Below are 27,389 nucleotides of genomic sequence, written 5' to 3' on the forward strand. Positions count from 1 at the left end.
CACTCGAACTCCGGCCAAGCCCCCTTGCCTGACTCTCCTCCTACTAGGCTTGGGAAGCTTGGTCTCCCTGCCGAGGTAAGGTCGAACGTCCCGCCGAGCCTTACACTCTAACTCCGGCCAAGCCCCCTTGCCTGACTCTCCTCCTACTAGGCTTGGGAAGCTTGGTCTCCATGCCGAGGTAAGGTCGAACGTCCTGCCGAGCCTTACACTCGAACTCCTGGCAAGCCCCCTTGCCTGACTCTCCTACTAGGCTTGGGAAGCTTGGTCTCCCTGCCGATATAAGGTCGAATGGCCCGCCGAGCCTTACACTCGAACTCTGGCCAAGCCCCCTTGCCTGACTCTTCTACTAGGCTTGGGAAGCTTGGTCTCCCTTCCGAGGTAAGGTTGAACGTCCCGCCGAGCCTTACACTCGAACTCCGGCCAAGCCCCCTTGCCTGACTCACCTACTAGGCTTTGGAAGCTTGGTCTCCCTGCCGAGGCAAGGTTGAACGTCCTGCTGAGCCTCACACTTGAACTCCTGCTAAGCGCCATTGCCTGACTCTCCTACTTGGCTTGGGAAGCTTGGTCTCTTTGCCAAGGTAAGGTCGAACGTCCTGCTCAGCCTTACACTCGAACTCCGGCCAAGCCCCCTTGCCTGACTCTCCTACTAGGCTTGGGAAGCTTGGTCTCCCTGCCGAGGTAAGGTCGAACGTCCCGCCGAGCCTTACACTCTAACTCCGGCCAAGCCCCCTTGCCTGACTCTCCTCCTACTAGGCTTGGGAAGCTTGGTCTCCATGCCGAGGTAAGGTCGAACATCCTGCCGAGCCTTACACTCGAACTCCTGGCAAGCCCCCTTGCCTGACTCTCCTACTAGGCTTGGGAAGCTTGGTCTCCCTGCCGAGATAAGGTCGAATGGCCCGCCGAGCCTTACACTCGAACTCTGGCCAAGCCCCCTTGCCTGACTCTTCTACTAGGCTTGGGAAGCTTGCTCTCCCTTCCGAGGTAAGGTTGAATGTCCCGCTGAGCCTTACACTCGAACTCCGGCCAAGCCCCCTTGCCTGACTCACCTACTAGGCTTTGGAAGCTTGGTCTCCCTGCCGAGGCAAGGTTGAACGTCCTGCTGAGCCTCACACTTGAACTCCTGCTAAGCGCCATTGCCTGACTCTCCTACTTGGCTTGGGAAGCTTGGTCTCTTTGCCAAGGTAAGGTCGAACGTCCTGCCGAGACTTACACTCGAACTCCGGCCAAGCCCCCTTGCCTGACTCTCCTACTAGGCTTGGGAAGCTTGGTCTCCCTGCCGAGGTACGGTCGAAAGTCCTGCTGAGCCTTACACTCGAACTCCGGCCAAGCCCCCTTGCCTGACTCTCCTCCTACTAGGCTTGGGAAGCTTGGTCTCCCTGCCGAGGTACGGTCGAACGTCCTGCCGAGCCTTACACTCGAACTCCGGCCAAGCCCCCTTGCCTGACCCTGCTCGGCTTGGGAAGCTTGGTCTCCCTGCTGAGGTAAGGTTGAACGTACTGCCGAGCCTTACACTCGAACTCCGGCCAAGCCCCCTTGCCTGACCCTGCTAGGCTTGGGAAGCTTGGTCTCCCTGCCAAGGTAAGGTCGAAAGACCTGCCGAGCCTTACACTCGAACTGCGGCCAAGCCCCCTTGCCTGACTCTCCTGCTAGGCTTGGGAAGCTTGGTCTCCCTGCCGAGGTAAGGTTGAACGTCCTGCCGAGCCTTACACTCGAAATCCGGCCAAGCCCCCTTGCCTGACTCTCCTCCTACTAGGCTTGGGAAGCTTGGTCTCCCTGCCGAGGTAAGGTCGAACGTCCTGCCGAGCCTTACACTCGAACTCCGGCCAAGCCCCCTTGCCTGACCGTACTAGGCTTGGGAAGCTTGGTCTCCCTGCCAAGGTAAGGTCGAAAGTCCTGCCGAGCCTTACACTCGAATTCCGGCCAAGCCCCCTTGCCTGACCCTACTAGGCTGGAGAAGCTTGGTCTCCCTGCGGAGGTAAGGTCGAACGTCCTGCCGAGCCTTACACTCGAACTCTGGCCAAGCCCCCTTGCGTGACTCTTCTACTAGGCTTGGGAAGCTTGGTCTCCCTTCCGAGGTAAGGTTGAACGTCCCGCCGAGCCTTACACTTGAACTCCGGCCAAGCCCCCTTGCCTGACCCTGCTCGGCTTGGGAAGCTTGGTCTCCCTGCCGAGGTAAGGTCGAACATCCTGCCAAGCCTTACACTCGAACTCCGGCCAAGCCCCCTTGCCTGACCCTACTAGGCTTGGGAAGCTTGGTCTCCCTGCCAAGGTAAGGTCGAAAGTCCTGCCGAGCCTTACACTCGAACTCTGGCCGAGCCCCCGTGCTCACCCTACTTGGCTTGGGAAGCTTGGTCTCCCTGCCAAGGTAAGGTCGAACGTCCTGCTGAGCCTTACACTCGATCTCCGGCCAAGCCCCCTTGCCTGACTCTCCGACTAAGCTTGGGAAACTTGGTCTGCCTGCTGAGGTAAGGTCCAACGTCCTGCCGAGCCTTACGCTCGTACTCCGGCCAAGCCCCCTAGCCTGACTCTCCTCCTAGGCTTGGGAAGCTTGGTCTCCTGCCGAGGTAAGGTTGAACGTCCTGCCGAGCCTTACACTCGAACTCCGGCGAAGCCCCCTTGCCTGAACCTGCTCGGCTTTGGAAGCTTGGTCTCCCTGCCGAGGTAAGGTCGAACATCCTGCCAAGCCTTACACTCGAACTCCGGCGAAGCCCCCTTGCCTGAACCTGCTCGGCTTGGGAAGCTCGGTCTCCCTGCCAAGGTGAGGTCCAATGCCCTGCCGAGCCTTGCACTCGAATTCCGGCCAAGCCCCCTTGCAAGACTCTCCTACTAGGCTTGGGAAGCTTGGTCTCCCTGCAGAGGTAAGGTCGAACGTCCTGCCGAGCCTTACACTGGAACTCCGGCGAAGCCCCCTTGCCTGCCTCTCCTCCTGCTGGGCTTGGGAAGCTTGGTCTCCCTGCCAAGGTAAGGTCGAAAGTCCTGCCAAGCCTTACACTCGAACTCCGGCCAAGCCCTCTTGCCTGACCCTACTAGGCTGCAGAAGCTTGGTCTCCCTGCCGAGGTAAGATCGAACGTCCTGCCGATCATTACACTCGAACTCTGGCCAAGCCCCCTTGCCTGACTCTCCTCCTACTAGGCTTGGGAAGCTTGGTCTCCCTGCCGAGGTAAGGTCGAACGTCCCGCCGAGACTTACACTCAAACTCCGGCCAAGCCCCCTTGCCTGCCTCTCCTCCTACTAGGCTTGGGAAGCTAGGTCACCCTGCCAAAGTAAGGTCGAAAGTCCTGCCGAGCCTTACACTCGAACTCCGGCCAAGCCCCCTTGCCTGACTCTCCTCCTACTAGGCTTGGGAAGCTTGGTCTCCCTGCCGAGGTAAGGTCCAACGTCCTGCCGAGCCTTACACTCAAACTCTGGCCGAGCCCCCGTGCTCACCCTACTTGGCTTGGGAAGCTTGGTCTCCCTGCCGAGGTAAGGTTGAACGTCCTGCCGAGCCTTACACTCGAATTCCGGCCAAGCCCCCTTGGTTGACTCTCCTCCTACAAGTCTTGGGAAGCTTGGTCTCCCTGCCGAGGTAAGGTTGAACGTCCTGCCGAGCCTCACACTTGCACTCCGGCTAAGCGCCATTGCCTGACTCTCCTCCTATAGGCTTGGGAAGCTTGGTCTCCCGGCCGAGGTAAGGTCGAAAGTCCTGCCGAGCCTTACACTCGAACTCCGGCCAAGCCCCCTTGCCTGACTCTCCTCCTACTAGGCTTGGGAAGCTTGGTCACCCTGCCGAGGTAAGGTCGAACATCCTGCCAAGCCTTACACTCGAACTCCGGCCAAGCCCCCTTGCCTGACCCTACTAGGCTTGGGAAGCTTGGTCTCCCTGCCAAGGTAAGGTCCAATGTCCTGCCGAGCCTTGCACTCGAATTCCGGCCAAGCCCCCTTGCATGACTCTCCTACTAGGCTTGGGAAGCTTGGTCTCCCTGCCGAGGTAAGGTCGAAAGTCCTGTCGAGCCTTACACTCGAACTCCGGCCAAGCCCCCTTGCCTGACCCTACTAGGCTTGGGAAGCTTGGTCTCCCTGCCAAGGTAAGGTCCAATGTCCTGCCGAGCCTTGCACTCGAATTCCGGCCAAGCCCCCTTGCATGACTCTCCTACTAGGCTTGGGAAGCTTGGTCTCCCTGCCGAGGTAAGGTCGAACGTCCCGCCGAGCCTTACACTCTAACTCCGGCCAAGCCCCCTTGCCTGACTCTCCTCCTACTAGGCTTGGGAAGCTTGGTCTCCATGCCGAGGTAAGGTCGAACATCCTGCCGAGCCTTACACTCGAACTCCTGGCAAGCCCCCTTGCCTGACTCTCCTACTAGGCTTGGGAAGCTTGGTCTCCCTGCCGAGATAAGGTCGAATGGCCCGCCGAGCCTTACACTCGAACTCTGGCCAAGCCCCCTTGCCTGACTCTTCTACTAGGCTTGGGAAGCTTGGTCTCCCTTCCGAGGTAAGGTTGAACGTCCCGCTGAGCCTTACACTCGAACTCCGGCCAAGCCCCCTTGCCTGACTCACCTACTAGGCTTTGGAAGCTTGGTCTCCCTGCCGAGGCAAGGTTGAACGTCCTGCTGAGCCTCACACTTGAACTCCTGCTAAGCGCCATTGCCTGACTCTCCTACTTGGCTTGGGAAGCTTGGTCTCTTTGCCAAGGTAAGGTCGAACGTCCTGCTCAGCCTTACACTCGAACTCCGGCCAAGCCCCCTTGCCTGACTCTCCTACTAGGCTTGGGAAGCTTGGTCTCCCTGCCGAGGTAAGGTCGAACGTCCTGCGGAGCCTTACACTCGAACTCCGGCCAAGCCCCCTTGCCTGACTCTCCTCCTACTAGGCTTGGGAAGCTTGGTCTCCCTGCCGAGGTACGGTCGAAAGTCCTGCTGAGCCTTACACTCGAACTCCGGCCAAGCCCCCTTGCCTGACTCTCCTCCTACTAGGCTTGGGAAGCTTGGTCTCCCTGCCGAGGTACGGTCGAACGTCCTGCCGAGCCTTACACTCGAACTCCGGCCAAGCCCCCTTGCCTGACCCTGCTCGGCTTGGGAAGCTTGGTCTCCCTGCCGAGGTAAGGTTGAATGTACTGCCGAGCCTTACACTCGAACTCTGGCCGAGCCCCCGTGCTCACCCTACTTGGCTTGGGAAGCTTGGTCTCCCTGCCGAGGTAAGGTCGAACATCCTGCCAAGCCTTACACTCGAACTCCGGCCAAGCCCCCTTGCCTGACCCTACTAGGCTGGAGAAGCTTTGTCTCCCTGCCGAGGTAAGGTTGAACGTCCTGCCGAGCCTTACACTCGAACTCTGGACGAGCCCCCTTGCTTACCCTACTTGGCTTGGGGAGCTTGGTCTCCCTGCCGAGGTAAGGTCGAACATCATGCCAAGCCTTACACTCGAACTCCAGCCAAGCCCCCTTGCCTGACCCTACTAGGCTGGAGAAGCTTGGTCTCCCTGCCGAGGTAAGGTCTAACGTCCTGCCGAGCCTTACACTCGAACTCCGGCCAAGCCCCCTTGCCTGACCCTACTAGGCTTGGGAAGCTTGGTCTCCCTGCCAAGGTAAGGTCGAAAGTCCTGCCGAGCCTTACACTCGAACTCCGGCCAAGCCTCCTTGCCTGACTCTCCTACTAGGATTGGGAAGCTTGGTCTCCCTGCCGAGGTAAGGTTGAACGTCCTGCCGAGCCTTACACTCGAACTCCGGCCAAGCCCCCTTGCCTGCCTCTCCTCCTACTAGGCTTGGGAAGCTTGGTCTCCCTGCCAAGGTAAGGTCGAAAGTCCTGCCGAGCCTTACACTCGAACTGCGGCCAAGCCCCCTTGCCTGACTCTCCTACTAGGCTTGGGAAGCTTGGTCTCCCTGCCGAGGTAAGGTTGAACGTCCTGCCGAGCCTTACACTCGAAATCCGGCCAAGCCCCCTTGCCTGACTCTCCTCCTACTAGGCTTGGGAAGCTTGGTCTCCCTGCCGAGGTAAGGTCGAACGTCCTGCCGAGCCTTACACTCGAACTCCGGCCGAGCCCCCTTTCCGGACCGTACTAGGCTTGGGAAGCTTGGTCTCCCTGCCAAGGTAAGGTCGAAAGTCCTGCCGAGCCTTACACTCGAATTCCGGCCAAGCCCCCTTGCCTGACCCTACTAGGCTGGAGAAGCTTGGTCTCCCTGCGGACGTAAGGTCGAACGTCCTGCCGAGCCTTACACTCGAACTCTGGCCAAGCCCCCTTGCCTGACTCTTCTACTAGGCTTGGGAAGCTTGGTCTCCCTTCCGAGGTAAGGTTGAACGTCCCGCCGAGCCTTACAGTCAAACTCCGGCCAAGCCCCCTTGCCTGACTCACCTACTAGGCTTTGGAAGCTTGGTCTCCCTGCCGAGGTAAGGTTGAACGTCCTGCCGAGCCTCACACTTGAACTCCTGCTAAGCGCCATTGCCTGACTCTCCTACTTGGCTTGGGAAGCTTGGTCTCTCTGCCAAGGTACGGTCGAACGTCCTGCTCAGCCTTACACTCGAACTCCGGCCAAGCCCCCTTGCCTGACTCTCCTACTAGGCTTGGGAAGCTTGGTCTCCCTGCTGAGGTAAGGTCGAACGTCCTGCCGAGCCTTACACTCGAACTCCGGCCAAGCCCCCTTGCCTGACTCTCCTCCTCCTAGGCTTGGGAAGCTTGGTCTCCCTGCCGAGGTAAGGTCGAAAGTCCTGCTGAGCCTTACACTCGAACTCCGGCCAAGCACCCTTGCCTGACTCTCCTACTAGGCTTGGGAAGCTTGGTCTCCCTGCCGAGGTAAGGTTGAACGTCCTGCCGAGCCTTACACTCGAACTCCGGCCAAGCCCCCTTGCCTGACTCTCCTCCTACTAGGCTTGGGAAGCTTGGTCTCCCTGCCAAGGTAAGGTCGAAAGTCCTGCCGAGCCTTACACTCGAACTCCGGCCAAGCCCCCTTGCCTGACTCTCCTACTAGGCTTGGGAAGCTTGGTCTCCCTGCCGAGGCAAGGTTGAACGTCCTGCCGAGCCTTACACTCGAAATCCGGCCAAGCCCCCTTGCCTGAATCTCCTCCTACTAGGCTTGGGAAGCTTGGTCTCCCTGCCAAGGTAACGTCGAAAGTCCTGCCGAGCCTTACACTCGAATTCTGGCCAAGCCCCCTTGCCTGACCCTACTAGGCTGGAGAAGCTTGGTCTCCCTGGCGAGGTAAGGTCGAACGTCCTGCCGAGCCTTACACTCGAACTCTGGCCAAGCCCCCCTGCCTGACTCTTCTACTAGGCTTGGGAAGCTTGGTCTCCCTTCCGAGGTAAGGTTGAACGTCCCGCCGAGCCTTACAGTCGAAGTCCGGCCAAGCCCCCTTGCCTGACTCACCTACTAGGCATTGGAAGCTTGGTCTCCCTGCCGAGGTAAGGTTGAACGTCCTGCCGAGCCTCACACTTGAACTGCGGCCAAGCCCCCTTGCCTGACTCTCCTACTAGGCTTGGGAAGCTTGGTCTCCCTGCCTAGGTAAGGTAGAACGTCCTGCCGAGCCTTACACTCGAACTCCGGCCAAGCCCCCTTGCCTGCCTCTCCTCCTACTAGGCTTGGGAAGCTTGGTCTCCCTGCCAAGGTAAGGTCGAACGTCCTGCTGAGCCTTACACTCGAACTCCGGCCAAGCCCCCTTGCCTGACCGTACTTGGGTTGGGAAGCTTGGTCTCCCTGCCAAGGTAAGGTTGAACGTCCTGCCTTGCCTTACACTCGAATTCCGGCCAAGCCCCCTTGTCTGACTCTCCTCCTACTAGGCTTGGGAAGCTTGGCCTCCCAGCCAAGGTAAGGTTGAATGTCCTGCCGAGACTTACACTCGAACTCCGGCCAAGCCCCCTTGCCTGACTCTCCTACTAGGATTGGGAAGCTTGGTCTCCCTGCCGAGGTAAGGTCGAACGTCCTGCCGAGCCTTACACTCGAACTCCGACCAAGCCCCCTTGCCTGCCTCTCCTCCTACTAGGCTTGGGAAGCTTGCTCTCCCCGCCGAGGTAAGGTCGAACGTTCTGCCGAGCCTTACACTCGAACTCCGGCCAATCCTCCTTGCCTGACCCTACTACGCTTGGGAAGCTTGGTATCCCTGCCGAGGTAAGGTCGAACGTCCTGCCGAGCCTTACACTCGAACTCTGGCCGAGCCCCCGTGCTCACACTACTTGGCTTGGGAAGCTTGGTCTCCCTGCCAAGGTAAGGTCGAACGTTCTGCCGAGCCTTACACTCGAACTCCGGCCAAGCCTCCTTGCCTGACCCTACTACGCTTGGGAAGCTTGGTCTCCCTGCCGAGGTAAGGTCGAACGTACTGCCGAGCCTTATGCTCGTACTCCGGCCAAGCCCCCTTGCCTGACTCTCCTACTAGGCATGGGAAGCTTGGTCTCCCTGCTGAGGTAAGGTCGAACGTCCTGCCGAGCCTTACACTCGAACTCCGGCCAAGCCCCCTTGCCTGACTCTCCTCCTCCTAGGCTTGGGAAGCTTGGTCTCCCTGCCGAGGTAAGGTCGAAAGTCCTGCTGAGCCTTACACTCGAACTCCGGCCAAGCCCCCTTGCCTGACTCTCCTACTAGGCTTGGGAAGCTTGGTCTCCCTGCCGAGGTAAGGTTGAACGTCCTGCCGAGCCTTACACTCGAACTCCGGCCAAGCCCCCTTGCCTGACTCTCCTCCTACTAGGCTTGGGAAGCTTGGTCTCCCTGCCAAGGTAAGGTCGAAAGTCCTGCCGAGCCTTACACTCGAACTGCGGCCAAGCCCCCTTGCCTGACCCTACTAGGCTGGAGAAGCTTGGTCTCCCTGGCGAGGTAAGGTCGAACGTCCTGCCGAGCCTTACACTCGAACTCTGGCCAAGCCCCCTTGCCTGACTCTTCTACTAGGCTTGGGAAGCTTGGTCTCCCTTCCGAGGTAAGGTTGAACGTCCCGCCGAGCCTTACAGTCGAAGTCCGGCCAAGCCCCCTTGCCTGACTCACCTACTAGGCATTGGAAGCTTGGTCTCCCTGCCGAGGTAAGGTTGAACGTCCTGCCGAGCCTCACACTTGAACTGCGGCCAAGCCCCCTTGCCTGACTCTCCTACTAGGCTTGGGAAGCTTGGTCTCCCTGCCTAGGTAAGGTAGAACGTCCTGCCGAGCCTTACACTCGAACTCCGGCCAAGCCCCCTTGCCTGCCTCTCCTCCTACTGGGCTTGGGAAGCTTGGTCTCCCTGCCAAGGTAAGGTCGAACATCCTGCCGAGCCTTACACTCGAACTCCGGCCAAGCCCCCTTGCCTGACCGTACTTGGCTTGGGAAGCTTGGTCTCCCTGCCAAGGTAAGGTTGAACGTCCTGCCTTGCCTTACACTCGAATTCCGGCCAAGCCCCCTTGTCTGACTCTCCTCCTACTAGGCTTGGGAAGCTTGGCCTCCCAGCCAAGGTAAGGTTGAATGTCCTGCCGAGACTTACACTCGAACTCCGGCCAAGCCCCCTTGCCTGACTCTCCTACTAGGATTGGGAAGCTTGGTCTCCCTGCCGAGGTAAGGTCGAACGTCCTGCCGAGCCTTACACTCGAACTCCGGCCAGTCCTCCTTGCCTGACCCTACTACGCTTGGGAAGCTTGGTATCCCTGCCGAGGTAAGGTCGAACGTCCTGCCGAGCCTTACACTCGAACTCTGGCCGAGCCCCCGTGCTCACACTACTTGGCTTGGGAAGCTTGGTCTCCCTGCCAAGGTAAGGTCGAACGTTCTGCCGAGCCTTACACTCGAACTCCGGCCAAGCCTCCTTGCCTGACCCTACTACGCTTGGGAAGCTTGGTATCCCTGCCGAGGTAAGGTCGAACGTCCTGCCGAGCCTTACACTCGAACTCTGGACGAGCCCCCTTGCTTACCCTACTTGGCTTGGGGAGCTTGGTCTCCCTGCCAAGGTAAGGTCGAAAGTCCTGCCGAGCCTTACACTCGAACTCCGGCCAAGCCTCCTTGCCTGACTCTCCTACTAGGATTGGGAAGCTTGGTCTCCCTGCCGAGGTAAGGTTGAACGTCCTGCCGAGCCTTCCACTCTAACTCCGGCCAAGCCCCCTTGCCTGACCCTACTAGGCTTGGGAAGCTTGGTCTCCCTGCCAAGGTAAGGTCGCAAGTCCTGCCGAGCCTTACACTCGAATTCCGGCCAAGCCCCCTTGCCTGACCCTACTAGGCTGGAGAAGCTTGGTCTCCCTGCCGAGGTAAGGTCGAACGTCCTGCCGAGCCTTACACTCGAATTCCGGCCAAGCCCCCTTGTCTGACTCTCCTCCTACTAGGCTTGGGAAGCTTGGCCTCCCTGCCTTGGTAAGGTTGAATGTCCTGCCGAACCTTACACTTGAACTCCGGCCAAGCCCCCTTGTCTGACTCTCCTACTAGGACTGGGAAGCTTGGTCTCCCTGCCGAGGTAAGGTCGAACGTCCTGCCGAGCCTTACACTCGAACTCCGGGCAAGCCCCCTTGCCTGCCTCTCCTCCTACTAGGATTGGGAAGCTTGGTCTCCCTGCCGAGGTAAGGTCGAACGTCCTGCCGAGCCTTACACTCGAACACCGGCCAAGCCTCCTTGCCTGACCCTACTAGGCTTGGGAAGCTTGGTCTCCCTGCCGAGGTAAGGTCGAACGTCCTGCCGAGCCTTACACTCGAACTCTGGACGAGCCCCCTTGCTCACCCTACTTGGCTTGGGGAGCTTGGTCTCCCTGCCGAGGTAAGGTTGAACGTCCTGCCGAGCCTTACACTCGAACTCCGGCCAAGCCCCCTTGCCTGACCCTGCTCGGCGTGGGAAGCTTGGTCTCCCTGCCGAGGTAAGGTCGAACATCCTGCCAAGCCTTACACTCGAACTCCGGCCAAGCCCCCTTGCCTGACTCACCTACTAGGCTTGGGAAGCTTATTCTCCCTGCCGAGGTAAGTTCGAACGTCGTGCCTTGGCTTACACTCGAATTCCGGCCAAGCCCCCTCGTCTGACTCTCCTCCTACTAGGCTTGGGAAGCTTGGTCTCCCTGCCGAGGTAAGGTCGAACATCCTGCCAAGCCTTACACTCAAACTCCGGCCAAGCCCCCTTGCCTGACCCTACTAGGCTTGGGAAGCTTGGTCTCCCTGCCGAGGTAAGGTCGAACGTCCTGCCGAGCCTTACACTCGAACTCCTGGCAAGCCCCCTTGCCTGACTCTCCTCCTACTAGGCTTGGGAAGCTTGGTCTCCCTGCCGAGATAGGGTCGAACGACCCGCCGAGCCTTACACTAGAGCTCTGGCAAAGCCCCCTTGCCTGACCTTACTAGGCTTGGGAAGCTTGGTCTCCCTGCCGAGGTAAGGTCCAACAGCCTGCCGAGCCTTACACTCGAACTCCGGCCAAGCCCCCTTGCCTGACTCTCCTCCTACTAGGCTTGGGAAGCTTGGTCTCCCTGCCGAGGTAAGGTTGAACGTCCTGCCGAGCCTTACACTCGAACTCCGGCCAAGCCCCCTTGCCTGACTCTCCTACTAGGATTGGAAAGCTTGGTCTCCCTGCCGAGGTAAGGTCGAACGTCCTGCCGAGCCTTACACTCGAACTCCGGCCAAGCCCCCGTGCTCACCCTACTTGGCTTGGGAAGCTTGGTCTCCCTGCCAAGGTAAGGTCGAACGTCCTGCTGAGCCTTACACTCGACCTCCGGCCAAGCCCCCTTGCCTTACTCTCCTCCTACTAGGCTTGGGAAGCTTGGTCTCCCTGCCGAGGTAAGGTCTGACGTCCTGCCGAGCCTTACACTCGAACTCCGGCCAAGCCCCCTTGCCTGACCCTACTAGGCTTGGGAAGCTTGGTCTCCCTGCCAAGGTAAGGTCGAAAGTCCTGCCGAGCCTTACACTCGAACTCCGGCCAAGCCTCCTTGCCTGCCTCTCCTCCTACTAGGCTTGGGAAGCTTGGTCTCCCTGCCAAGGTAAGGTCGAAAGACCTGCCGAGCCTTACACTCGAACTGCGGCCAAGCCCCCTTGCCTGACTCTCCTACTAGGCTTGGGAAGCTTGGTCTCCCTGCCGAGGTAAGGTTGAACGTCCTGCCGAGCCTTACACTCGAAATCCGGCCAAGCCCCCTTGCCTGACTCTCCTCCTACTAGGCTTGGGAAGCTTGGTCTCCCTGCCGAGGTAAGGTCGAACGTCCTGCCGAGCCTTACACTCGAACTCCGGCCAAGCCCCCTTGCCTGACCGTACTAGGCTTGGGAAGCTTGGTCTCCCTGCCAAGGTAAGGTCGAAAGTCCTGCCGAGCCTTACACTCGAATTCCGGCCAAGCCCCCTTGCCTGACCCTACTAGGCTGGAGAAGCTTGGTCTCCCTGCGGAGGTAAGGTCGAACGTCCTGCCGAGCCTTACACTCGAACTCTGGCCAAGCCCCCTTGCCTGACTCTTCTACTAGGCTTGGGAAGCTTGGTCTCCCTTCCGAGGCAAGGTTGAACGTCCCGCCGAGCCTTACACTCGACCTCCGGCGAAGCCCCCTTGCCTGACCCTGCTCGGCTTGGGAAGCTTGGTCTCCCTGCCGAGGTAAGGTCGAACATCCTGCCAAGCCTTACACTCGAACTCCGGCCAAGCCCCCTTGCCTGACCCTACTAGGCTTGGGAAGCTTGTTCTCCCTGCCAAGGTAAGGTCGAACGTCCTGCTCAGCCTTACACTCGAATTCCGGCCAAGCCCCCTTACAAGACTCTCCTACTAGGCTTGGGAAGCTTGGTCTCCCTGCAGAGGTAAGGTCGAAAGTCCTGCCGAGCCTTACACTCGAACTCTGGCCGAGCCCCCGTGCTCACCCTACTTGGCTTGGGAAGCTTGGTCTCCCTGCCAAAGTAAGGTCGAACGTCCTGCTGAGCCTTACACTCGATCTCCGGCCAAGCCCCCTTGCCTGACTCTCCGACTAAGCTTGGGAAACTTGGTCTGCCTGCTGAGGTAAGGTCCAACGTCCTGCCGAGCCTTACGCTCGTACTCCCGCCAAGCCCCCTTGCATGACTCTCCTCCTAGGCTTGGGAAGCTTGGTCTCCTGCCGAGGTAAGGTTGAACGTCCTGCCGAGCCTTACACTCGAACTCCGGCGAAGCCCCCTTGCCTGAACCTGCTCGGCTTTGGAAGCTTGGTCTCCCTGCCGAGGTAAGGTCCAACGTCCTGCCGAGCCTTACACTCGAACTCTGGCCGAGCCCCCGTGCTCACCCTACTTGGCTTGGGAAGCTGGGTCTCCCTGCCGAGGTAAGGTTGAACGTCCTGCCGAGCCTCACACTTGCACTCCGGCTAAGCGCCATTGCCTGACTCTCCTACTTGGCTTGGGAAGCTTGGTCTCCCTTCCAAGGTAAGGTCGAACATCCTGCCGAGCCTTACACTCGAACTCCGGCCAAGCCCCCTTGCCTGACTCTCCTATAGGCTTGGGAAGCTTGGTCTCCCGGCCGAGGTAAGGTCGAAAGTCCTGCCGAGCCTTACACTCGAACTCCGGCCAAGCCCCCTTGCCTGACTCTCCTCCTACTAGGCTTGGGAAGCTTGGTCACCCTGCCGAGGTAAGGTCGAACATCCTGCCAAGCCTTACACTCGAACTCCGGCCAAGCCCCCTTGCCTGACCCTACTAGGCTTGGGAAGCTTGGTCTCCCTGCCAAGGTAAGGTCCAATGTCCTGCCGAGCCTTGCACTCGAATTCCGGCCAAGCCCCCTTGCATGACTCTCCTACTAGGCTTGGGAAGCTTGGTCTCCATGCCGAGGTAAGGTCGAACGTCCTGCCGAGCCTTACACTCGAACTCCTGGCAAGCCCCCTTGCCTGACTCTCCTACTAGGCTTGGGAAGCTTGGTCTCCCTGCCGAGATAAGGTCGAATGGCCCGCCGAGCCTTACACTCGAACTCTGGCCAAGCCCCCTTGCCTGACTCTTCTACTAGGCTTGGGAAGCTTGGTCTCCCTTCCGAGGTAAGGTTGAACGTCCCGCCGAGCCTTACACTCGAACTCCGGCCAAGCCCCCTTGCCTGACTCACCTACTAGGCTTTGGAAGCTTGGTCTCCCTGCCGAGGCAAGGTTGAACGTCCTGCTGAGCCTCACACTTGAACTCCTGCTAAGCGCCATTGCCTGACTCTCCTACTTGGCTTGGGAAGCTTGGTCTCTTTGCCAAGGTAAGGTCGAACGTCCTGCTCAGCCTTACACTCGAACTCCGGCCAAGCCCCCTTGCCTGACTCTCCTACTAGGCTTGGGAAGCTTGGTCTCCCTGCCGAGGTAAGGTCGAACGTCCCGCCGAGCCTTACACTCTAACTCCGGCCAAGCCCCCTTGCCTGACTCTCCTCCTACTAGGCTTGGGAAGCTTGGTCTCCCTGCCGAGGTAAGGTTGAACGTCCTGCCGAGCCTTACACTCTAACTCCGGCCAAGCCCCCTTGCCTGACCCTACTAGGCTTGGGAAGCTTGGTCTCCCTGCCAAGGTAAGGTCGAAAGTCCTGCCGAGCCTTACACTCGAATTCCGGCCAAGCCCCCTTGCCTGACCCTACTAGGCTTTGGAAGCTTGGTCGCCTGCCGAGGCAAGGTTGAACGTCCTGCTGAGCCTCACACTTGAACTCCTGCTAAGCGCCATTGCCTGACTCTCCTACTTGGCTTGGGAAGCTTGGTCTCTTTGCCAAGGTAAGGTCGAACGTCCTGCTCAGCCTTACACTCGAACTCCGGCCAAGCCCCCTTGCCTGACTCTCCTACTAGGCTTGGGAAGCTTGGTCTCCCTGCCGAGGTAAGGTCGAACGTCCTGCCGAGCCTTACACTCGAACTCCGGCCAAGCCCCCTTGCCTGACTCTCCTCCTACTAGGCTTGGGAAGCTTGGTCTCCTGCCGAGGTAAGGTTGAACGTCCTGCCGAGCCTTACACTCGAACTCCGGCGAAGCCCCCTTGCCTGAACCTGCTCGGCTTTGGAAGCTTGGTCTCCCTGCCGAGGTAAGGTCCAACGTCCTGCCGAGCCTTACACTCAAACTCCGGCCAGGCCTCCTTGCCTGACCCTACTAGGCTTGGGAAGCTTGGTCTCCCTGCCGAGGTAAGGTCCAACGTCCTGCCGAGCCTTACGCTCGAACTCTGGCCGAGCCCCCGTGCTCACCCTACTTGGCTTGGGAAGCTGGGTCTCCCTGCCGAGGTAAGGTTGAACGTCCTGCCGAGCCTCACACTTGCACTCCGGCTAAGCGCCATTGCCTGACTCTCCTACTTGGCTTGGGAAGCTTGGTCTCCCTTCCAAGGTAAGGTCGAACATCCTGCCGAGCCTTACACTCGAACTCCGGCCAAGCCCCCTTGCCTGACTCTCCTATAGGCTTGGGAAGCTTGGTCTCCCGGCCGAGGTAAGGTCGAAAGTCCTGCCGAGCCTTACACTCGAACTCCGGCCAAGCCCCCTTGCCTGACTCTCCTCCTACTAGGCTTGGGAAGCTTGGTCACCCTGCCGAGGTAAGGTCGAACATCCTGCCAAGCCTTACACTCGAACTCCGGCCAAGCCCCCTTGCCTGACCCTACTAGGCTTGGGAAGCTTGGTCTCCCTGCCAAGGTAAGGTCCAATGTCCTGCCGAGCCTTGCACTCGAATTCCGGCCAAGCCCCCTTGCATGACTCTCCTACTAGGCTTGGGAAGCTTGGTCACCATGCCGAGGTAAGGTCGAACGTCCTGCCGAGCCTTACACTCGAACTCCGGCCAAGCCCCCTTGCCTGACCCTACTAGGCTGGAGAAGCTTTGTCTCCCTGCCGAGGTAAGGTTGAACGTCCTGCCGAGCCTTACACTCGAACTCTGGACGAGCCCCCTTGCTTACCCTACTTGGCTTGGGGAGCTTGGTCTCCCTGCCAAGGTAAGGTCGAAAGTCCTGCCGAGCCTTACACTCGAACTCCTGGCAAGCCCCCTTGCCTGACTCTCCTACTAGGCTTGGGAAGCTTGGTCTCCCTGCCGAGATAAGGTCGAATGGCCCGCCGAGCCTTACACTCGAACTCTGGACAAGCCCCCTTGCCTGACTCTTCTACTAGGCTTGGGAAGCTTGGTCTCCCTTCCGAGGTAAGGTTGAACGTCCCGCCGAGCCTTACACTCGAACTCCGGCCAAGCCCCCTTGCCTGACTCACCTACTAGGCTTTGGAAGCTTGGTCTCCCTGCCGAGGCAACGTTGAACGTCCTGCTGAGCCTCACACTTGAACTCCTGCTAAGCGCCATTGCCTGACTCTCCTACTTGGCTTGGGAAGCTTGGTCTCTTTGCCAAAGTAAGGTCGAACGTCCTGCTCAGCCTTACACTCGAACTCCGGCCAAGCCCCCTTGCCTGACTCTCCTACTAGGCTTGGGAAGCTTGGTCTCCCTGCCGAGGTAAGGTCGAACGTCCTGCCGAGCCTTACACTCGAACTCCGGCCAAGCCCCCTTGCCTGACTCTCCTCCTACTAGGCTTGGGAAGCTTGGTCTCCCTGCCGAGGTAAGGTCGCAAGTCCTGCCGAGCCTTACACTCGAACTCCGGCCAAGCCTCCTTGCCTGACTCTCCTACTAGGATTGGGAAGCTTGGTCTCCCTGCCGAGGTAAGGTTGAACGTCCTGCCGAGCCTTACACTCTAACTCCGGCCAAGCCCCCTTGCCTGACCCTACTAGGCTTGGGAAGCTTGGTCTCTCTGCCGAGGTAAGGTCGAAAGTCCTGCTGAGCCTTACACTCGAACTCCGGCCAAGCCCCCTTGCCTGACTCTCCTACTAGGCATGGGAAGCTTGGTCTCCCTGCCGAGGTAAGGTTGAACGTCCTGCCGAGCCTTACACTCGAACTCCGGCCAAGCCCCCTTGCCTGACTCTCCTCCTACTAGGCTTGGGAAGCTTGGTCTCCCTGCCGAGGTACGGTCGAACGTCCTGCCGAGCCTTACACTCGAACTCCGGCCAAGCCCCCTTGCCTGTCCCTGCTCGGCTTGGGAAGCTTGGTCTCCCTGCCGAGGTAAGGTTGAACGTACTGCCGAGCCTTACACTCGAACTCCGGCCAAGCCCCCTTGCCTGACTCTCCTCCTACTAGGATTGGGATGCTTGGCCTCCCTGCCGAGGCAAGGTCGAACGTCCCGCCGAGCCTTACACTCGAACTCCGGCCAAGCCTCCTTGCCTGACCCTACTAGGCTTGGGAAGCTTGGTGTCCCTGTCGAGGTAAGTTCGAACGTCCTGCCGAGCCTTACACTCGAACTCTGGCCGAGCCCCCGTGCTCACCCTACTTGGCTTGGGAAGCTTGGTCTCCCTGCCGAGGTAAGGTCGAACATCCTGCCAAGCCTTACACTCGAACTCCGGCCAAGCCCCCTTGCCTGACCCTACTAGGCTGGAGAAGCTTTGTCTCCCTGCCGAGGTAAGGTTGAACGTCCTGCCGAGCCTTACACTCGAACTCTGGACGAGCCCCCTTGCTTACCCTACTTGGCTTGGGGAGCTTGGTCTCCCTGCCAAGGTAAGGTCGAAAGTCCTGCCGAGCCTTACACTCGAACTCCGGCCAAGCCTCCTTGCCTGACTCTCCTACTAGGATTGGGAAGCTTGGTCTCCCTGCCGAGGTAAGGTTGAACGTCCTGCCGAGCCTTACACTCGAACTCCGGCCAAGCCCCCTTGCCTGCCTCTCCTCCTACTAGGCTTGGGAAGCTTGGTCTCCCTGCCAAGGTAAGGTCGAAAGTCCTGCCGAGCCTTACACTCGAACTGCGGCCAAGCCCCCTTGCCTGACTCTCCTACTAGGCATGGGAAGCTTGGTCTCCCTGCCGAGGTAAGGTTGAACGTCCTGCCGAGCCTTACACTCGAAATCCGGCCAAGCCCGCTTGCCTGACTCTCCTCCTACTAGGCTTGGGAAGCTTGGTCTCCCTGCCAAGGTAAGGTCGAAAGTCCTGCCGAGCCTTACACTCGAATTCCGGCCAAGCCCCCTTGCCTGACCCTGCTAGGCTGGAGAAGCTTGGTCTCCCTGCGGACGTAAGGTCGAACGTCCTGCCGAGCCTTACACTCGAACTCTGGCTAAGCCCCCTTGCCTGACTCTTCTACTAGGCTTGGGAAGCTTGGTCTCCCTTCCGAGGTAAGGTTGAACGTCCCGCCGAGCCTTACAGTCAAACTCCGGCCAAGCCCCCTTGCCTGACTCACCTACTAGGCTTTGGAAGTTTGGTCTCCCTGCCGAGGTAAGGTTGAACGTCCTGCCGAGCCTCACACTTGAACTCCTGCTAAGCGCCATTGCCTGACTCTCCTACTTGGCTTGGGAAGCTTGGTCTCTCTGCCAAGGTAAGGTCGAACGTCCTGCTCAGCCTTACACTCGAACTCCGGCCAAGCCCCCTTGCCTGACTCTCCTACTAGGCTTGGGAAGCTTGGTCTCCCTGCTGAGGTAAGGTCGAACGACCTGCCGAGCCTTACACTCGAACTCCGGCCAAGCCCCCTTGCCTGACTCTCCTCCTCCTAGGCTTGGGAAGCTTGGTCTCCCTGCCGAGGTAAGGTCGAAAGTCCTGCTGAGCCGTACACTCGAACTCCGGCCAAGCCCCCTTGCCTGACTCTCCTACTAGGCTTGGGAAGCTTGGTCTCCCTGCCGAGGTAAGGTTGAACGTCCTGCCGAGCCTTACACTCGAACTCCGGCCAAGCCCCCTTGCCTGACTCTCCTCCTACTAGGCTTGGGAAGCTTGGTCTCCCTGCCAAGGTAAGGTCGAAAGTCCTGCCGAGCCTTACACTCGAACTGCGGCCAAGCCCCCTTGCCTGACTCTCCTACTAGGCTTGGGAAGCTTGGTCTCCCTGCCGAGGTAAGGTTGAACGTCCTGCCGAGCCTTACACTCGAACTGCGGCCAAGCCCCCTTGCCTGACTCTCCTACTAGGCTTGGGAAGCTTGGTCTCCCTGCCGAGGTAAGGTTGAACGTCCTGCCGAGCCTTACACTCGAAATCCGGCCAAGCCCCCTTGCCTGACTCTGCTCCTACTAGGCTTGGGAAGCTTGGTCTCCCTGCCGAGGTAAGGTCGAACGTCCTGCCGAGCCTTACACTCGAACTCCGGCCAAGCCCACTTGCCAGACCGTACTAGGCTTGGGAAGCTTGGTCTCCCTGCCAAGGTAAGGTCGAAAGTCCTGCCGAGCCTTACACTCGAATTCCGGCCAAGCCCCCTTGCCTGACCCTGCTAGGCTGGAGAAGCTTGGTCTCCCTGCGGACGTAAGGTCGAACGTCCTGCCGAGCCTTACACTCGAACTCTGGCTAAGCCCCCTTGCCTGACTCTTCTACTAGGCTTGGGAAGCTTGGTCTCCCTTCCGAGGTAAGGTTGAACGTCCCGCCGAGCCTTACAGTCAAACTCCGGCTAAGCCCCCTTGCCTGACTCACCTACTAGGCTTTGGAAGTTTGGTCTCCCTGCCGAGGTAAGGTTGAACGTCCTGCCGAGCCTCACACTTGAACTCCTGCTAAGCGCCATTGCCTGACTCTCCTACTTGGCTTGGGAAGCTTGGTCTCTCTGCCAAGGTAAGGTCGAACGTCCTGCTCAGCCTTACACTCGAACTCCGGCCAAGCCCCCTTGCCTGACTCTCCTCCTACTAGGCTTGGGAAGCTTGGTCTCCCTGCTGAGGTAAGGTCGAACGTCCTGCCGAGCCTTACACTCGAACTCCGGCCAAGCCCCCTTGCCTGACTCTCCTCCTCCTAGGCTTGGGAAGCTTGGTCTCCCTGCCGAGGTAAGGTCGAAAGTCCTGCTGAGCCGTACACTCGAACTCCGGCCAAGCCCCCTTGCCTGACTCTCCTACTAGGCTTGGGAAGCTTGGTCTCCCTGCCGAGGTAAGGTTGAACGTCCTGCCGAGCCTTACACTCGAACTCCGGCCAAGCCCCCTTGCCTGACTCTCCTCCTACTAGGCTTGGGAAGCTTGGTCTCCCTGCCAAGGTAAGGTGGAAAGTCCTGCCGAGCCTTACACTCGAACTGCGGCCAAGCCCCCTTGCCTGACTCTCCTACTAGGCTTGGGAAGCTTGGTCTCCCTGCCGAGGTAAGGTTGAACGTCCTGCCGAGCCTTACACTCGAACTGCGGCCAAGCCCCCTTGCCTGACTCTCCTACTAGGCTTGGGAAGCTTGGTCTCCCTGCCGAGGTAAGGTTGAACGTCCTGCCGAGCCTTACACTCGAAATCCGGCCAAGCCCCCTTGCCTGACTCTGCTCCTACTAGGCTTGGGAAGCTTGGTCTCCCTGCCGAGGTAAGGTCGAACGTCCTGCCGAGCCTTACACTCGAACTCCGGCCAAGCCCACTTGCCAGACCGTACTAGGCTTGGGAAGCTTGGTCTCCCTGCCAAGGTAACGTCGAAAGTCCTGCCGAGCCTTACACTCGAATTCTGGCCAAGCCCCCTTGCCTGACCCTACTAGGCTGGAGAAGCTTGGTCTCCCTGGCGAGGTAAGGTCGAACGTCCTGCCGAGCCTTACACTCGAACTCTGGCCAAGCCCCCTTGCCTGACTCTTCTACTAGGCTTGGGAAGCTTGGTCTCCCTTCCGAGGTAAGGTTGAACGTCCCGCCGAGCCTTACAGTCGAAGTCCGGCCAAGCCCCCTTGCCTGACTCACCTACTAGGCATTGGAAGCTTGGTCTCCCTGCCGAGGTAGGGTTGAACGTCCTGCCGAGCCTCACACTTGAACTGCGGTCAAGCCCCCTTGCCTGACTCTCCTACTAGGCTTGGGAAGCTTGGTCTCCCTGCCTAGGTAAGGTAGAACGTCCTGCCGAGCCTTACACTCGAACTCCGGCCAAGCCCCCTTGCCTGCCTCTCCTCCTACTAGGCTTGGGAAGCTTGGTCTCCCTGCCAAGGTAAGGTCGAACATCCTGCCAAGCCTTACACTCGAACTCCGGCCAAGCCCCCTTGCCTGACTCTCCTACTAGGCTTGGGAAGCTTGGTCTCCCTGCCAAGGTAAGGTCGAAAGTCCTGCCGAGCCTTACACTCGAACTCCGGCCAAGCCTCCTTGCCTGACTCTCCTACTAGGATTGGGAAGCTTGGCCTCCCTTCCGAGGTAAGGTTGAACGTCCTGCCGAGCCTTACACTCTAACTCCGGCCAAGCCCCCTTGCCTGACCCTACTAGGCTTGGGAAGCTTGGTCTCCCTGCCAAGGTAAGGTCGAAAGTCCTGCTGAGCCTTACACTCGAACTCCGGCCAAGCCCCCTTGCCTGACCCTACTAGGCTTGGGAAGCTTGGTCTCCCTGCCAAGGTAAGGTCGAACGTCCTGCCGAGCCTTACACTCGAACTCTGGCCGAGCCCCCGTGCTCACCCTACTTGGCTTGGGAAGCTTGGTCTCCCTGCCGAGGTAAGGTCGAACATCCTGCCAAGCCTTACACTCGAACTCCGGCCAAGCCCCCTTGCCTGACCCTACTAGGCTGGAGAAGCTTTGTCTCCCTGCCGAAGTAAGGTTGAACGTCCTGCCGAGCCTTACACTCGAACTCTGGACGAGCCCCTTTGCTTACCCTACTTGGCTTGGGGAGCTTGGTCTCCCTGCCGAGGTAAGGTCGAAGATCATGCCAAGCCTTACACTCGAACTCCGGCCAAGCCCCCTTGCCTGACCCTACTAGGCTGGAGAAGCTTGGTCTCCCTGCCGAGGTAAGGTCTAACGTCCTGCCGAGCCTTACACTCGAACTCCGGCCAAGCCCCCTTGCCTGACCCTACTAGGCTTGGGAAGCTTGGTCTCCCTGCCAAGGTAAGGTCGAAAGTCCTGCCGAGCCTTACACTCGAACTCCGGCCAAGCCTCCTTGCCTGACTCTCCTACTAGGATTGGGAAGCTTGGTCTCCCTGCCGAGGTAAGGTTGAACGTCCTGCCGAGCCTTACACTCGAACTCCGGCCAAGCCCCCTTGCCTGCCTCTCCTCCTACTAGGCTTGGGAAGCTTGGTCTCCCTGCCAAGGTAAGGTCGAAAGTCCTGCCGAGCCTTACACTCGAATTCCGGCCAAGCCCCCTTGCCTGACCCTACTAGGCTGGAGAAACTTGGTCTCCCTGCGGACGTAAGGTCGAACGTCCTGCCGAGCCTTACACTCGAACTCTGGCTAAGCCCCCTTGCCTGACTCTTCTACTAGGCTTGGGAAGCTTGGTCTCCCTTCCGAGGTAAGGTTGAACGTCCCGCCGAGCCTTACAGTCAAACTCCGGCCAAGCCCCCTTGCCTGACTCACCTACTAGGCTTTGGAAGCTTGGTCTCCCTGCCGAGGTAAGGTTGAACGTCCTGCCGAGCCTCACACTTGAACTCCTGCTAAGCGCCATTGCCTGACTCTCCTACTTGGCTTGGGAAGCTTGGTCTCTCTGCCAAGGTAAGGTCGAACGTCCTGCTCAGCCTTACACTCGAACTCCGGCCAAGTCCCCTTGCCTGACTCTCCTACTAGGCTTGGGAAGCTTGGTCTCCCTGCTGAGGTAAGGTCGAACGTCCTGCCGAGCCTTACACTCGAACTCCGGCCAAGCCCCCTTGCCTGACTCTCCTCCTCCTAGGCTTGGGAAGCTTGGTCTCCCTGCCGAGGTAAGGTCGAAAGTCCTGCTGAGCCGTACACTCGAACTCCGGCCAAGCCCCCTTGCCAGACCGTACTAGGCTTGGGAAGCTTGGTCTCCCTGCCAAGGTAACGTCGAAAGTCCTGCCGAGCCTTACACTCGAATTCTGGCCAAGCCCCCTTGCCTGACTCTTCTACTAGGCTTGGGAAGCTTGGTCTCCCTTCCGAGGTAAGGTTGAACGTCCCGCCGAGCCTTACAGTCGAAGTCCGGCCAAGCCCCCTTGCCTGACTCACCTACTAGGCATTGGAAGCTTGGTCTCCCTGCCGAGGTAAGGTTGAACGTCCTGCCGAGCCTCACACTTGAACTGCGGCCAAGCCCCCTTGCCTGACTCTCCTACTAGGCTTGGGAAGCTTGGTCTCCCTGCCTAGGTAAGGTAGAACGTCCTGCCGAGCCTTACATTAGAACTCCGGCCAAGCCCCCTTGCCTGCCTCTCCTCCTACTAGGCTTGGGAAGCTTGGTCTCCCTGCCAAGGTAATGTCGAACATCCTGCCAAGCCTTACGCTCGAACTCCGGCCAAGCCCCCTTGCCTGACCCTACTAGGCTTGGGAAGCTTGGTCTCCCTGCCAAGGTAAGGTCGAAAGTCCTGCCGAGCCTTACACTCGAACTCCGGCCAAGCCTCCTTGCCTGACTCTCCTACTAGGATTGGGAAGCTTGGTCTCCCTGCCGAGGTAAGGTTGAACGTCCTGCCGAGCCTTACACTCTAACTCCGGCCAAGCCCCCTTGCCTGACTCTCCTACTAGGCTTGGGAAGCTTGGTCTCCCTGCCAAGGTAAGGTCGAAAGTCCTGCCGAGCCTTACACTCGAACTCCGGCCAAGCCCCCTTGCCTGACCCTACTAGGCTTGGGAAGCTTGGTCTCCCTGCCAAGGTAAGGTCGAAAGTCCTGCCGAGCCTTACACTCGAAATCCGGCCAAGCCTCCTTGCCTGACTCTCCTACTAGGATTGGGAAGCTTGGTCTCCCTGCCGAGGTAAGGTTGAACGTCCTGCCGAGCCTTACACTCTAACTCCGGCCAAGCCCCCTTGCCTGACCCTACTAGGCTTGGGAAGCTTGGTCTCCCTGCCAAGGAAAGGTCGAAAGTCCTGCCGAGCCTTACACTCGAATTCCGGCCAAGCCCCCTTGCCTGACCCTACTAGGCTGGAGAAGCTTGGTCTCCCTGCCGAGGTAAGGTCGAACGTCCTGCCGAGCCTTACACTCGAATTCCGGCCAAGCCCCCTTGTCTGACTCTCCTCCTACTAGGCTTGGGAAGCTTGGCCTCCCTGACTTGGTAAGGTTGAATGTCCTGCCGAGCCTTACACTTGAACTCCGGCCAAGCCCCCTTGTCTGACTCTCCTCCTACTAGGATTGGGAAGCTTGGTCTCCCTGCCGAGGTAAGGTCGAACGTCCTGCCGAGCCTTACACTCGAACTCTGGACGAGCCCCCTTGCTCACCCTACTTGGCTTGGGGAGCTTGGTCTCCCTGCCGAGGTAAGGTTGAACGTCCTGCCGAGCCTTACACTCGAACTCCGGCCAAGCCCCCTTGCCTGACCCTGCTCGGCGTGGGAAGCTTGGTCTCCCTGCCGAGGTAAGGTCGAACATCCTGCCAAGCCTTACACTCGAACTCCGGCCTAGCCCCCTTGCCTGACTCACCTACTAGGCTTGGGAAGCTTATTCTCCCTGCCGAGGTAAGTTCGAACGTCCTGCCTTGCCTTACACTCGAATTCTGGCCAAGCCCCCTCGTCTGACTCTCCTCCTACTAGGCTTGGGAAGCTTGGTCTCCCTGCCGAGGTAAGGTCGAACGTTCTGCCGAGCCTTACACTCGAACTCCGGCCAAGCCTCCCTGCCTGACCCTACTAGGCTTGGGAAGCTTGGTCTCCCTGCCGAGGTAAGGTCGAACGTCCTGCCGAGCCTTACACTCGAACTCCTGGCAAGCCCCCTTGCCTGACTCTCCTCCTACTAGGCTTGGGAAGCTTGGTCTCCCTGCCGAGATAGGGTCGAACGACCCGCCGAGCCTTACACTAGAGCTCTGGCCAAGCCCCCTTGCCTGACCTTACTAGGCTTGGGAAGCTTGGTCTCCCTGCCGAGGTAAGGTCCAACAGCCTGCCGAGCCTTACACTCGAACTCCGGCCAAGCCCCCTTGCCTGACTCTCCTACTAGGATTGGAAAGCTTGGTCTCCCTGCCGAGGTAAGGTCGAACGTCCTGCCGAGCCTTACACTCGCACTCCGGCCAAGCCCCCTTGCCTGCCTCTCCTCCTACTAGGCTTGGGAAGCTTGGTCTCCCTGCCAAGGTAAGGTCGAAAGTCCTGCCGAGCCTTACACTCGAACTCCGGCCAAGCCCCCTTGCCTGACTCTCCTTCTACTAGGCTTGGGAAGCTTGGTCTCCCTGCCGAGGTAAGGTCGAACGTCCTGCCGAGCCTTGAATTCGAACTCCGGCCAAGCCTCCGTGCCTGACCCTGCAACGCTTGGGAAGCTTGGTCTCCCTGCCGAGGTAAGGTCCAACGACCTGCCGAGCCTTACACTCGAACTCTGGCCGAGCCCCCGTGCTCAGCTACTTGGCTTGGGAAGCTGGGTCTCCCTGCCGAGGTAAGGTTGAACGTCCTGCCGAGCCTTACACTCGAACCCCGGCCAAGCCCCCTTGCCTGACTCTCCTCCTACTAGTCTTGGGAAGCTTGGTCTCCCTGCCGAGGTAAGGTTGAACGTCCTGCCGAGCCTCACACTTGCACTCCGGCTAAGCGCCATTGCCTGACTCTACTACTTGGCTTGGGAAGCTTGGTCTCCCTGCCAAGGTAAGCTCGAACGTCCTGCTGAGCCTTACACTCGAACTCCGGCCAAGCCTCCTTGCCGGACCCTACTACGCTAGGGAAGCTTGGTCTCCCTGCTGAGGTAAGGTCGAACGTCCTGCCGAGCCTTACACTCGAACTCTGGCCGAGCCCCCGTGCTCACCGTACTTGGCTTGGGAAGCTGGGTCTCCCCGTCGAGGTAAGGTTGAACGTCCTGCCGAGCCTTACACTCGAACTCCGGCCAAGCCCCCTTGCAAGACTCTCCTACTAGGCTTGGGAAGCTTGGTCTCCCTGCAGAGGTAAGGTCGAACGTCCTGCCGAGCCTTACACTGGAACTCCGGCGAAGCCCCCTTGCCTGCCTCTCCTCCTGCTGGGCTTGGGAAGCTTGGTCTCCCTGCCAAGGTAAGGTCGAAAGTCCTGCCAAGCCTTACACTCGAACTCCGGCCAAGCCCCCTTGCCTGACCCTACTAGGCTGGAGAAGCTTGGTCTCCCTGCCGAGGTAAGATCGAACGTCCTGCCGATCATTACACTCGAACTCTGGCCAAGCCCCCTTGCCTGACTCTCCTCCTACTAGGCTTGGGAAGCTTGGTCTCCCTGGCGAGGTAAGGTCGAACGTCCTGCCGAGCCTTACACTTGAACTCCGGCCAAGCCCCCTTGCCTGACTCTCCTACTAGGCTTGCGAAGCTTGGTCTCCCTGCCGAGGTAAGGTTGAACGTCCTGCCGAGCCTCACACTTGCACTCCGTCTAAGCGCCATTGCCTGACTCTACTACTTGGCTTGGGAAGCTTGGCCTCCCTGCCAAGGTAAGGTCGAACGTCCTGCTGAGCCTTACACTCAAACTCCGGCCAAGCCGCCTTCCCTGACCCTACTACGCTTGGGAAGCTTGGTCTCCCTGCTGAGGTAAGGTCGAACGTCCTGCCGAGCCTTACACTCGAGCTCTGGCCGAGCCCCCGTGCTCAGCCTACTTGGCTTGGGAAGCTTGGTCTCCCTGCCGAGGTAAGGTTGAACGTCCTGCCGAGCCTTACACTCGAACTCCGGCCAAGCCCCCTTGCCTGACTCTCCTCCTACTTGGCTTGGGAAGCTTGGTCTCCCTGCCAAGGTAAGGTCGAACGCCCTGCTGAGCCTTACACTCGAACTCCGGCCAAGCCCCCTTGCCTGACCCTCCTACTAGGCTTGGGAAGCTTGGTCTCCCTGCCGAGGTAAGGTTGAACAACCTGCCGAGCCTTGCACTCGAACTCCGGCCAAGCCCCCTTGCCTGACTCTCCTCCTACTAGGCTTGGGAAGCTTGGTCTCCCTGCCGAGGTAAGGTCGAACGTCCTGCTGAGCCTTACACTCGAACTCTGGACGAGCCCCCTTGCTCACCCTACTTGGCTTGGGGAGCTTGGTCTCCCTGCCGAGGTAAGGTTGAACGTCCTGCCGAGCCTTACACTCGAACTCCGGCCAAGCCCCCTTGCCTGACCCTGCTCGGCGTGGGAAGCTTGGTCTCCCTGCCGAGGTAAGGTCGAACATCCTGCCAAGCCTTACACTCAAACTCCGGCCAAGCCCCCTTGCCTGACACTACTAGGCTTGGGAAGCTTGGTCTCCCTGCCGAGGTAAGGTCGAACGTCCTGCCGAGCCTTACACTCGAACTCCTGGCAAGCCCCCTTGCCTGACTCTCCTCCTACTAGGCTTGGGAAGCTTGGTCTCCATGCCGAGATAGGATCGAACGACCCGCCGAGCCTTACACTAGAGCTCTGGCCAAGCCCCCTTGCCGGACCTTACTAGGCTTGGGAAGCTTGGTCTCCCTGCCGAGGTAAGGTCCAACAACCTGCCGAGCCTTACACTCGAACTCCGGCCAAGCCCCCTTGCCTGATTCTCCTCCTACTAGGCTTGGGAAGCTTGGTCTCCCTGCCGAGGTAAGGTCGAACGTCCTGCCGAGCCTTACACTCGAACTCCGGCCAAGCCCCCTTGCCTGACTCTCCTCCTACTAGGCTTGGGAAGCTTGGTCTCCCTGCCGAGGTAAGGTCGAACGTCCTGCCGAGCCTTGCACTCGAACTCCGGCCAAGCCTCCGTGCCTGACCCTACAACGCTTGGGAAGCTTGGTCTCCCTGCCGAGGTAAGGTCCAACGACCTGCCGAGCCTTACACTCGAACTCTGGCCGAGCCCCCGTGCTCACCTACTTGGCTTGGGAAGCTGGGTCTCCCTGCCGAGGTAAGGTTGAACGTCCTGCCGAGCCTTACACTCGAACCCCGGCCAAGCCCCCTTGCCTGACTCTCCTCCTACTAGTCTTGGGAAGCTTGGTCTCCCTGCCGAGGTAAGGTTGAACGTCCTGCCGAGCCTCACACTT

This window comes from Vidua macroura, chromosome W (genome assembly GCF_024509145.1).
Source record: "Vidua macroura isolate BioBank_ID:100142 chromosome W, ASM2450914v1, whole genome shotgun sequence".
NCBI lineage: Eukaryota > Metazoa > Chordata > Aves > Passeriformes > Viduidae > Vidua > Vidua macroura.